Source organism: Lycorma delicatula, chromosome 1 (genome assembly GCF_047948215.1).
Source record: "Lycorma delicatula isolate Av1 chromosome 1, ASM4794821v1, whole genome shotgun sequence".
Classification (NCBI taxonomy): Eukaryota; Metazoa; Arthropoda; class Insecta; order Hemiptera; family Fulgoridae; genus Lycorma; species Lycorma delicatula.
Window position 1 is genome coordinate 187,093,917 of NC_134455.1, and position 13,485 is coordinate 187,107,401.

Genomic DNA, 13,485 nt, shown 5'->3' on the forward strand with positions numbered 1-13,485 from the left:
GTTAGAGATGGAAATTCCTTGCAACCTCCGGACACTAGGCGGGAGAAAATCCCACCTATCCTGTTGGACTGCCCCAAGGAGTGGCCAACGCTGGCGAGAGCAATCTCCGCCATTATAAGAGGGCGCCTGGTAGCCAAAAGTACCGGGCTCGCTGTAAGGTTACAGCTAAGCAGCGAAGGCGACTTCAGGGAAGTACAGAGTTTTCTGCCTTTCACTCCTTTCATCTCTCAAAAGATAGGGAGCTCAAAGTGGTTATCCGGGGCATCCCTTATGGGGCCATCCCGGAAGAGGTAAAAGAGGAGCTGACTTCGCTCGGTTACGAGGCAGTTTCAGTTAAAAAGCTGACGACGAGGGACGGAAGGGAGACCCCCACGTGCCTCGCCTTAAAACGAACGCCAGACACCAGGGGTATTTATGACCTGGAAAACTTTTTCTATTGTAGAATTAATGTGACGCGCAATTGTGTCTCGAGGGGGTCCGCCCCAATGCCACAGATGCCAAAAGTTCTGCCACTCGTCGAACTATTGCCGCAGGGCACAGCTCTGCGTGAAATGTGGTGGAGACCACGACACGGCGACGTGTCTGAAGCCGCGCAAAGAGCTAGCGTCGTGTGCAAACTGCGATCGCTTCCCACACTCCCACACCAAATAGCCTTCCCACACTCTCCAGTCTGTAATGCGGGCAGCAAGCTCAGGGGAGACAAAAGGCACGTCGATTATAGAGCCGAAGGGCCGTCTCCGAAATGTATATGTATCGCCAACATTTAGCACTACTAAATCCAGTGCTGCAGTCATGTTGATAAGCATCGAGCCTCTTGCGTTTGTCCTGGCAGATCCCCAATCGGTCGACCAGGAATTAATCGCCTGCTACCAGCACTGGTAAACATATCCCTCACCATAGTAGTTAAAATCTCTTTATAACACTCCATGCTGATGTTGGGCGAAAGGTAGCCGACGTAGTAGGTCACTCCTTCCACCCTCGCCCTTACAAAGCCCCGTCCCAAACACACATCACAGGCAGGGAGTCCTGTGTAGCACCAGATCACTGCAGTTCCGTCCTCAGACATCAGCCAACCAGAATGTCTCTGGACTTAAGCTAACTGGATTTTTACATCTGGGGTTATGCAAAAGGTAATGTTTACCTAGCAGATCACCACTAGCTCCAGTAAGTTCAAATTACTATTCGTGATTACCAAGAACATTCTATATAAACAACTTGTGAAAATTTGCAAGAATAAAAAGAAACACAAGTCGGGTATGTCTTCATGTTCATGGGGACCATTTTTAACAACTACTGTAAGGTAAGTCGATTTTACTTCTTGTTGTACTAGTGCACAACCGATGTATAGTTACTTTTTGAATGCAATATTTTTACTTATGGAATGTTTTGAGAGGAAGGTACTTATACAATTGTTTCTAGACATGAAAACAAAAAAAGTTGTTTACAATATATATAAAAATTTGGTTTGAAATGCTTATTTTTAAACGGTGGTTACAGATTATGGAAAATTAATATCATGTTATGTGATGAGTCAATGGTTTTACAAAATTTGTAGTTAAATTTTATGATGAATTGAAGTTTTGCCAGAAAATTTTAAGTAAAACATGTAATTATTTTAATAGAATCGCTGCAACATTTAATATGTCCTTTCATTTACAAACAACTAACATTAAATATGGCTCTTCAAACAAAACTATTTAAAAAAAATAACTGTCACAGATTAAAAAATTTGCACCTTAAATTATGAATTTAATTTTAAACAGTTAAATAAATTAACATCTCTTCTAAGTGGCTTGGGGTTTTTACGCCTATTAAATACAGATTAATAGTTAAAAAATGAAGTAAATTGTTGGAATAAATAAAATTATTGAATAACACTTTTGTCTCCCTTTAAAGTGAATCTTTAAGAATTTTTCAAATGAAAAAACTATGCTTTGCAATTAATTGCTTAAGAAAATTTATGGTTAAATCTTATCAAACGTCTTGTCATTCCTCAAGGAATGGCAACAAAAAAAATTTAACCGATCAACTCAACTCGGGTTTAAAGTTTTATTAGTAAACTTACTTTTTCATCTCCTCCCAAAAACAAAAATTTAATGGAGTGAGATCTGGAGATCTTGGTAGCAATTAATTAACTGATCCTTCTCAGCCAACGTAGCAAAGTACCGTCACTTGAGACACTTACTAAAAGACAAAAATAATTTTATTTTGAGAAATTTGAGGTAACACAATTCACACATTACCATGATTTTCTAAAAGAAGAGGCTAATTGATCATTTATACTGCCACGCACTGATTTTCAAATGTTAACAAATCATTTCCACAACAGCATTTGGATTTATCTGCAAACCAAGAATGCTGTAGCCAGTGAACCATGAATGAAGCTAGCCAGTGTTAATACCACGAGTATTGAAAGTAGCTTCATCAGTAAACAGTATGAATTGAACTGAACTGCAATTAACATTAATCCACTGACAAAACTGCAGTCATGCAGCATAGAATCCTTGCTGAAAAAATTGTTCTTAATGTTTATGAATGGATAAATTAAGAAAATATTTTTCATACTCTTGTTTATGGAAATTTCACTCCAGAGAAAATTTTGTAGGAGCTCATAGTATCTATGTTCTAATGTCTAAAAGATGTTTTTTGCTGCATCTAAACTTCATTAATTTTTACATTCGGAAGAAAATTTAGCACTTAATGAGGTTCTTATTATGTTTAAAGTTTTCCAAGTGAGACTGACAGTGTCGGCAATCATGTTTTTAAAGAAACCAATAAATGTTTTCCTCAACTTCTAACACCTCTATTACAAAATCTATTTTTTTATGCATATGAGAACATCAGTGGAATTTTGTTAAGCACCAACAAATTACATCAAGTGATCTGAACATAATTAAGCAAACTTAAGGAGTATATCATCTGGTTGGTGAAAAATCTTAATTTTCAAAAGAAATAAAACAGCCGATGTAATTATCAAATTTATTAGTAACTTAGGTATAGAAACTAATCTCTATTTACTTAAATACTTACAATTTTAATTGGCAAATTTCTTTGTTTATAACAATTTTAAAAAAGTTTTTTTTGTTTATATTTTACAACAGTTTTTTAATACTGAAAGTACATATATTACTTACAGAAAATTTACTCAAATTAACACATTTTTTATATAAAATTATACTGCTTTCAATTATAAGTATCTTGCAAATAAGGCCAAAATTCAAATCAGATAATATGGAATAAATCTATAAGGTATTCTTAGTAGAATCAAGGCCAAAAACATAGAACTTACAGGCTTATGATTATATTATAAGTTTTTTCTTACTTTTAGCTCTAGAAATCACGTAGAAATCAAAGTTCTAACGAACTTCGTTAAGTCAACGAACTTTACAGTTTACAGTTCTAAACATGACCCAACCTAACAGTGAAATGAAAACGGGGAAAAAAATAAGCGTGAAAACATTATATTTTAGTTAAATTTGATTAGTAATAAGGAATACTTTTAAAAAAATACCTCAAATTATATTAAACAGCTTTTGTTTTCCATCTGATGAACCGTGGAACTGGAATATGTCATTTTATTCATTTTTTAAGGTGACTTTAGGAATCGCGCCGCTAGGTAGCAGTACTTGATAGTACTAGGTAGCGTACAAAAACTTGATAATGTACTTGAAATAATAAAATTTAAAAGAAAATATACTACAGCATGTTTTAATAGTTAATGTTGTTATCTAAATGAAAGTAGGTACTGAAGATGAAACAATTTTTTTAATTCTCATCACTTCTTTAAAACAAATAAAAGAATTAGTTTACAATAGATTATACTAGTTTTATTAAAAAAGGAATAAATAAAATAGAAATAAATTCGATTGGTAAAATCGAATTTAACGATAAAAATCGAGGATTACACTTACAAAGTATTATAATATACATATAAGTGCTATATTACGTCACGGATTTTCGATTGGTAAAGGTCATTTCACAACTTTTATTAAAAAAGGAAAAATATGGTATGAAGTGAATGATACGATTATCAACAAAAACAAATTAAAATACAATTTGTTTGTTCTATGGCAATAAATTTTAATAAATCCATAAAATAATTCATAAAAACTAAAAGAATAATCTAACAAAACGCAGCGATATCCAAAAAAATTGTAAACCGTACGGTAAGTGTCTCGCAGATATTTCTTCCGCTCAAAAAACAAAAATTTATGTAAAATAAATAAAACTGTTTTTAACGAAACGATATTGATATCAAAAAAGGTAAGGGCTTAATTTCTATTATCAAAATTTGTTATAATTTAGAATTTTCTTAGAAAAAAAAATACATGTATATGTAATAGATATACAATAATAGGTACAAGCTTATCAAATCTCTTAATGACCCGATTTCATTTATATGTAATACATATCACATTTAAAGAAATAATAGAATTCTTATGATTATTCGTTGTTTAATAAATGAAATCAAAACAAATGGTAAGATTTGTAGCATATTTTTTTTTTTTTTTGCTTATTATATGTAACGCTTAACCATTGTTTATTATCTACTATTGTATATATATTATCTATTACATATATTTAACATGGTTTTTTTTTAAAGAAAATTCTAAATTAATAACAGATTTTGTTATTAGAAACGTAACGTCTTACCTTTTTTTGATATCAGTATCGTTTTGTTAAAAACAATTTTATTTATATTACAAATATTTTTTTTTTGAGCGGAAGAAATGATATCTGCGAGACTTACCGTAGGGTTTACAATTTCATTGTAATTTTTTTTATCTCGTATTATTGCGTTTTGTTAGATTATTCCTTTAATGTATTTCAGAAAGTATTCTTGGAAAAGACGATCGAGATCAACAATTAAATTATTGTCAATATTAATAGAAATATTATCCTCACAAATACTCAAGAAATAAAGCAAAGTTTGAACAGACATGGTTCCATAAATAGGAAAAACATCTTTGCAACTTAATAATTCCTGATAAATTACTGAAAATAATTTATACTGTAATTTTTCACTAAGTAACTGGTGCAGTATAACAGATAATATTCTTACAGGCCATACATTTTTAATTTTAATTCACAGGTAATGGAACCCTAACGTTTTTCCAAATACGGTACCACAGTTTTTAAAGGATGACTCATCAATGACATGAACATATAAGTTTGTATTTCCAACATCATGAGACAGTAGCTCATTTTAATTGTCATTTCTATCATATGAATAGAACATTTATCAACTAATAAGATTTGCCGAGATGGATCACATGCAAGGCTAGCTTAGTCAATTTGATAAGTATCCTCCCCTTAATTTCTTCTGTTATGGACACTTGAAAGGATTAGTATATTAGTATATACTACACACACTAATATTATAAATATACCTCTACAGAATCATACAATTTATATGATAATATGAATAAATATATATTTAAATTACCCTTTATAAAGAATCAGGTTCGTCATTGCAGAAATCAAGAATGGCTAAGAATGTTGGAAAATACAATTTCATCTGCAACTTCCTGGTTGTATTGTTTATACAGGCTGTTCGTAAATAATTTGAATAGTTGATATAAAAATGTATATTTATTAAGTAATTTAACAAGCTTATGATAATATTAATCTATAAAATAATTTTTATTATTATTAATCATTGGTTTCAGCACAAATATTGTTTTCAGTGTGTAATTCTGTCTATTATTGTTTTAGTTGAAAATATAGCTTATTTATTCTTGTGGTTTGTATTTACTGTTGATTTCTTTTTTACATAAATTTGTCAGATTTAAATATTGAACAAGATTGGTAAAATACATACATATATATATATAAATATTTACCCTAATTTTTGTAATTTTTACGATATGAGAAAGTTGCATTTTTTTTGCAATACTTGATAATGATTTCTCAAAAATATTTGATAGTTGTCTATGGGACCAATTTTTTTAACTCTTTAAATAAAATTACTGCAGTAATCACAATCACTGTCATTAAATCATAAATTGAATCTGACAACAGCCATGGTGAAATGCTTTATATTTTACACCAAATGAAGGGCAAGTCCTTTTTTTTCGTCTTTTTCTTTTGCTAACTCAAAAAAGAGTAATTCTAGATCTTGTAGCCATGTATATGTATAATAATAACTTTTTGCATTATTTTAATCAAAGAAATGCGGCTGTAAATTTTCACAGGAGCCTTCTGAATCCACTCTGTATAAGCATGCGTATGTGTGTATGTGTAATATAGTTTTATACACAACTAAATAAATAAAATGACAAATACTTCTAACCATAAATTTAATAATTGTATTTATTTTCAAAAAAATACATTTAGTCTTTCAATATAAATATATACCCTGTTTATATAACAAAAAATTGAGGTTTAATATTGAAAAATGCATATAAAAAACTTGAAATTTCAATAAAAAAGAATGTCACAATATCAAAGTGACGTTTCAGTACTCAAAATCTTATTTCAGTGTATGAAACATATCAAACACTAATGCTTCACAGTAAAGTATATAAAAAAAATACATATATAAATATAAAATTTATACTTACATGGTACAGATAGAAGGGTAAAGTATAATAAATAATGGTCATAATAAATAATGCACAAATCAAAACATAAAGAATTAGTTCCAAATACCTACTAAAAATATAATATGAAATTTTTACTTGGATTTCATAATATTAATTTTATTACTGTTCAGTTCAATAATATATTATTAATAAAACAAATTATAAACAAAAATTACTACAATTTCTTTTGCTTTTCCAACAAACTTAAGAATTTTTTTGAAAAAAATCAATTTTTTGTTTAAAGCCATGTGTAACTAAATAAATAAAAATGTATGAATAAGAGAAAAAAAAAGTTAGATAGTAAGATGGAATATTTGTTTGTTTCCAGTGTATTTTAATTTATAGCGTGACAAATGATGCTCAACTGTTTATGATACAAATTGTTTATGAAGAATATTTAATCTGTACGGATATGATTTTATTATTTTGTGAACATCCGCTTATAATGAATATCTGTGAACATGTACTAGCCATGTTCACAGAAATGAATGGGATCTAGGCTGGAAAGCTCTAAATCTGAAAATAAGTTACTTGGAAGATGAAAAACTTAGGAAAATCGCTTAACAGTCACTGCAATTCAAAAATTCTAAATATTTTACGGATAAAAAAGAATGTTATTCAGAATAACTTCTATGAAAGCTGTTATGCATTTGCATGTCCTATCAACTAATTATAATCCAAAACTTTTGTTTAATTAAGACTACCAAGAGTCGTGGTGTTAACTGCTGTTACATCTGTAAAAAACAAGGAATATGATTATCTAAACATTTTTATATTCCAGTTAATATTGAGTAGAAATAAAATCAATTTTTCAAGAGTTGTGTGAAACTAATCTGCCTGAAAATTTAAAGGGAAAAACATAAATCATAGAAACTGATTAAAAAACATAATACGTAACTGTATTCCTAAAAGAACATTTGTTGGTATTGAAACTTTATATTTTGTAATTTTTGAAGCAGTTTTATCATTTTAATAATGAATGTATTACTTAAGTTAATGTTATAGAACATTTCAAGCTGAAAACTGGGAAAAAGCTGTTGGAACATAAAGCTGATATTGAAAACATATGATTGAAAATGAAGTAAAAAAACAGAAAATGTCATTGCCAAAACTGAAAAAAAATATACAAATTTGACATAACAGAGTTGTAGCCGAAAAAAAAGCTGGAGAACTTGTATGAGTCAGAAGAAGACCCTTTCTGAGTCAAGAATTCTCTACCCTTACTACAAAAGCTGATAATATTAACATTTATTACCATAAATTTAATGAATAAAACAGTAATTTGCTTGTATCCATCTTACATGAAAATTTCACTTATTGCTGAATACTTGTTTAAGCTAAGGGAATAAAAATTCCACAACTGACCTAGAGTCAAATAATAAGACATGTTCAGAATTATACATAAATGTAACTATCACAAAAATGGCACGTAAAAATAAAGAAGTGGATGAACAGAATAAAAATTAATTAAAGTTAGATTGAGCAACAATTAAGTCTGTTTAAATCAATCTTTACAGTACATTACGTTAACATTACCAACTTTAAACATGCTTGCACTTTTTGACATTTACATAATTTAAAAAATACCAATCATCAAAGATGCTACTGTTTTTTTTTCTACAAAGGTAGAAAAACTGACTGGAATAATGATAATTTTACATTTATTAAAATATATCACTTTTTTACACCGTGTATTTTTGTACATTATATTGAATTTTACATATGTAATACAATTTTTAGTGATATCATAAATAAATAAAATACTAAACAAATAAATAAAAAAAAAGTAATAATATCAATAAATAAAATACATTATTAATAATTTAATTACAATTAATTATAATATGTAGGAACAATATCATAATAGAAAATCAATTAAATAAAATTACAAATAAAATAAATGTTATAATTATCAGTATAAATAAAAAGACTAAAATTAACTTTCTGTTGTTAAAACATTTGTTCTGCTATTAAGACAATAATATCCCAAATAATAACCATTAACAACAATTTTTATAGCCGAAGTTTTGTACTGAAAAACTAATTGATAATTTTATGCTAAATTAATTGATATCACACGACTAATCGTTTATTAAATAATATAATAGATAGAAAATCTCATTAGGACTTATATCATTAACCCATAACTACTATGGTGGGAGCAAGTTTGACCCCGACCAAAATATTTTTAATGATTTCCAATAGAAAACAGCACGTTTGACGTTCAATTTTTTTTTTTTTTCATTCTTCTTCGGTTAAATTCTATTCAGTAAGCGGTCATCCGTTAAAGCGTGCGTCGACTTCATTTTTTTCAGATAATTAGTTTGGATCATATTTGACCTCAGAATAATAGTTACGTGTATATATTTTTTGTTTGTTTCTTTTTGTTTATATTAAACATGTCAGGCAGTAGTTTAGCCGTAGACGATCGTTTTATAAAAATGCATCGTTTAATGAGAATTTAGAGCGAAGTTCAGATCTAATCAGAAAGCAAAAATGATGCAGACAGTGAATTGAGTGACAATGAAGAAGTAAGTGAACATTTTACTGAGTCCGAAGTGGAAATTTATACAGATGACGACATTCCAGTTGAAAGTTCAGCATAGGTAAGAGAAAATAAAAAATATTACTATGGGCGCAATAGGTTTAAACGGGCACAAGAACCACGGCCTCTTCAAGAACAAAAATCAGTGATCTTATAAAGCGCTTTCCTGGTGCAGCGACTAATAACAAGCCTACGGACTTATAGATGCTTATTCTCTAATGATTACTAACGAAATTTAAAAAAATTGTGCTGAATTATACTAATAAAAAAATTAACGAAGTGAAACAAAATTACGTCACCTCTACATTTACTAATTCTCTTGATATTGTAGAGTTAAAAGCTTTGATAGATTTATTATGACTTACAGATATTTTAAAATTTAATCATGAAGATGTAGATGAGATGTTAGCGACCGATTAAACTGGACGACCGGTATTTAGGGCAACAATGAGTAAAAAGAACGGTTTCCTTCTTTCCTTACTGCAGTCAGATTTGATAACTCCGATACGTGAAATGCTACAAAATCTGCAGGAGATAAATTATCAGCCAGCACCTGCTGAAATTTTTAATGTGTTTATGCAAAACTGTCAGGAAATTTACACGCCTTTTATGCTGCTCACAATTGATGAAATGCTCATTAGTGTCCGTGGCGGATGCTCATTGAGAATGTACTTAAAGAATAAGCCAGCTAAGTACGGTATAAAGGTTACGTGTCTGTGTGACGCAAAGACGCATTATTTTGTTAACGTAAGTCTATATAGGAGAATCTGCCGAACCCAATCCAAATAATTTACCGGTACCAAGGAGATCAGTTTTGTCATTTGTAAACCCAGAGGCTCGAACAAATCGAAATATAACAGCAGACAATCGGTTCAGTTCGATTGAGGTTACAAATGAATTACAAAAATTAGCCCTAACGTACATAGGAACGTTACAGAAAAATAAAAAAGAAATTCCAACGGGATTTCTTCCCAAGAAAAAGCAAGAAATAGGAAGCACATGCTTTGGGTTTACGCATGACGTGATACTTCTCTCTTACGTCACAAAAAAAACAGAAGTGTTCAGAGTATCGGACTGGAAGAAGATGCCGTCGATGGCAATTAACAGTTTTTTTATCCAATTGTGGATATAGCATTACTAAACAGTTCTACGGGTACTGTTACATCATAATTCCAAGCGTTCTCGTAGGAAATTTATTAAAACAATCGTATGTCACTAACTTTCGACATACTCAAAAGATGAGTAGGTATACCAACATTGCCGAGAAGTTTGAAGCAAAGCCTTTACAAGTTGGCAGGAACGTTACTTGAGCCACAAGCAAGAGCTCCAAATAAAAATAAGAGAAAAGGGTGTTTTCTTAATTCACGCTCCAACGCCAACAAACATTCTACAATATGCAGCAAATGTTCACGATGTGTGTACTCAAAACATTATCGACATTGTGACGATTAGTGTAAATTATGTTTCAGTGACAAAAAATAATTTTGTTTAATTTTATGTGTACTTTTCAAAAAACGTTGTGTTCTGTTTTTTTTTAAAAATCACTCTTAAACCCTCTTCTCAGAATTTGTTTATATGGCTAATAAAATTCATAGTATTTTTTTTTTGTTCAGTTATATGTCTCAAAAAACATATTCTAAGATTTTAGAAAAAAAAATAGGTAACCCCAAAATCTTAATGGCGGACGTTAAGTAAAAGATTCACTTTTACTATGTTTTTAAAAATATATCTTGATATAAATTTGCTTGGTTACTTTCTCTTTTATAAATAGCTTTTATTTAAAGCCCTTTATCCTTCAAAATGAAAATATGATCGATTTTGGTTTAGCAGTTTTGAAGATCGCGAAGAAAAGTAAATGGATCGCGAATAGCCTCACTATAGTAGTTACGTCATTTCCAATAACGATAGTAGTTACGAGAAAGACTTCCAATCATCATTAATCCATCCAAATACATTCATCAGATTCAGTTGCTATTCTTAAAATTTTATCTATAATCAAAAATTATAAAAAATTAACCTTACTCAAAATTAAAATTAAATTATTCTAGTATTTTTTATATAATCACCTTGTTTCAATATTTAATCTCCCATAAAAAAAAATTAATACAATACCAGATTAATAATAAACGTCATCAGTCGATAGTAAGTCGTAACTGGAATGATTAATAATAATTTTGGAATCTTACAAATAAATATATTTATGAAACCAAAACATAAATACTAATTAACAGTGTGAAAATCGTTTATTAAAATTTTCCTTACTGTTACAATAAAATATTAAAATCATGATTAGGCGATATGAGTCACAATAAACATATACTTTCTTAATTTCTTTCTTTATGTACTTTCTTAATTAACCTCAGGATTGGTACTCTTCAATAAATAGATAGAAATAATGTAAACAAGCATTTTATAGAGATGTATAACCTATACCAGCTAACAAAGTATGTTGAGTTGCTTAATCCTAAATGCTGTAGAGATTGAGTGGGTAGGCAAATTCACATATCTGTAGACTCACGACAGTGATCACACATACAGAATTAAATGTTAAATAGAGCAGTTATGTGTGTTGCCTTTCTCAAGAATATAGATGTCAAAATCTGGATTTAGGGACTAAGCTTCAGCTTGTGAGGAGCTGTCTTCATGTTTTACTTTATGGTGAGGAAGCAACGATGTTGACAAAGATAACTATGAACAGATAGAGGCCTTTGAGATGTGAGTCTACAGGTATACACTGAAGAGTTTCTGGCTCTTCTTGTAATGTTATTGGGATTAAGAAAGTTAATATGAATTATAGAAATGGTTAAGAGAAGAAAAGTTGGATATCCATGATATATAACATCAGCATCTTGAGAGATTTGGATACTCTTCAGTCAAGGGGAAGATGAAGAATGGTGGTCACAGACCTGGAATTTATTGAAACACCTGGTTGCAAAACATGAGTACCTGACCTCAGAATTACTTCAAGTTGCAGTTGGTAAAATTATAATTGCCATGTGAATCACCAATGAATCAGCACACAAACAAGACAGACCAAGTTTTACACTTTGTTAGAATGTGAGATTGTATGAGATGTGAGGATGTGCTGAGAAAAAAATTACAGTAAATCATGATTTAATTATTATTATTTTCTATTTTTTTTGTAACTTCTATAAAATAAACATAATTACAGTCTGGATTTCTGCCATTCGTACAATAACTGTGTATTATCATAGAAGAAATGGAATAATTTCACATTCTGATGGAAACATGTTTACAAGCTGTTTGCAATCCGACATCAAAAATTGTATCAAAATGATTGCTACAAGACATCATATGGGGTATCAGTTTTCCGTTCCATCAAAGCTATAATACATCAGTTTGTGACTCTGTAGCACAACTCATTTTATTATTACTTTTAAATAAAAAAAAAATAATTATAAAAAGATAAGATTTTAAACATTTTGATCATTTGTTTACCCCAAGCGTGTGATTTTTTACTTAACTCTACATTCTTTAAAAACCAAATAAAGGAAATGTTTTTTTCGTTTTTAACTCTGTAAAAATTTATAGGAATATTTTTAAGATGTTAGGTTGGTGTAGAAGAGTAAAAGGAAACCATATCGCTAACTCCTTTCAACAACGTCATATCTCAAAAATGAGCGATTTTTAGTTATGACTGTTTCTAGAATGCCTGGAAGGAGAAGTATTTTCTTGTAAGATCGTCATAGGTGTAACTCAATATGCAGCCTCTAGAGAGTGAAAGTGTCGTTTTTGCTTTTCATTTGTCTTCACATGTGTTCTTTTCAAGACCGTCACAATTCAGTTGCTGTTGAACATTGGCCAGTATTCACCTGTGAGATTTAGTGCAAGAGTGAATTATTTGGTGATACGACATTATTGTACACAAGGTAAGTGCATTTTGTATCCTCAGTTTTTAAGCAAGAACATATTATTCTGTTTTATGTCAGTATAGCAAGAAAAATGAATGGCGTCCTACCATGTTTTATTTTTATTTATGACGTTCTTGCATGGTAAATGAGATACGTCGATTGTACTATTTCAACTTTTGACGTTTTGACGATGAAAATTTTTTCCTTAGACCACGTGGCGTTTGGATTATTTGGTTCTATGACACTATTGTACCAAAAATTTGACTCCTACATAATAAAATGTGTAGTTTCATTTCGGATTATGTCATTATTGTCAATGAAGCTATCCAATGTTTACAAGTTACGACAGGTTGCATCATCCTTCTGTCTGTCCCTTCGGACGTGGTTTGCGTGGACTGCATTATGGTTTCTCTTAACTTCCTTCATCTGCAGATCCTATCATGATAGGAGCGCTTGCAACCACGTTTCATACAGTAACTTAAGA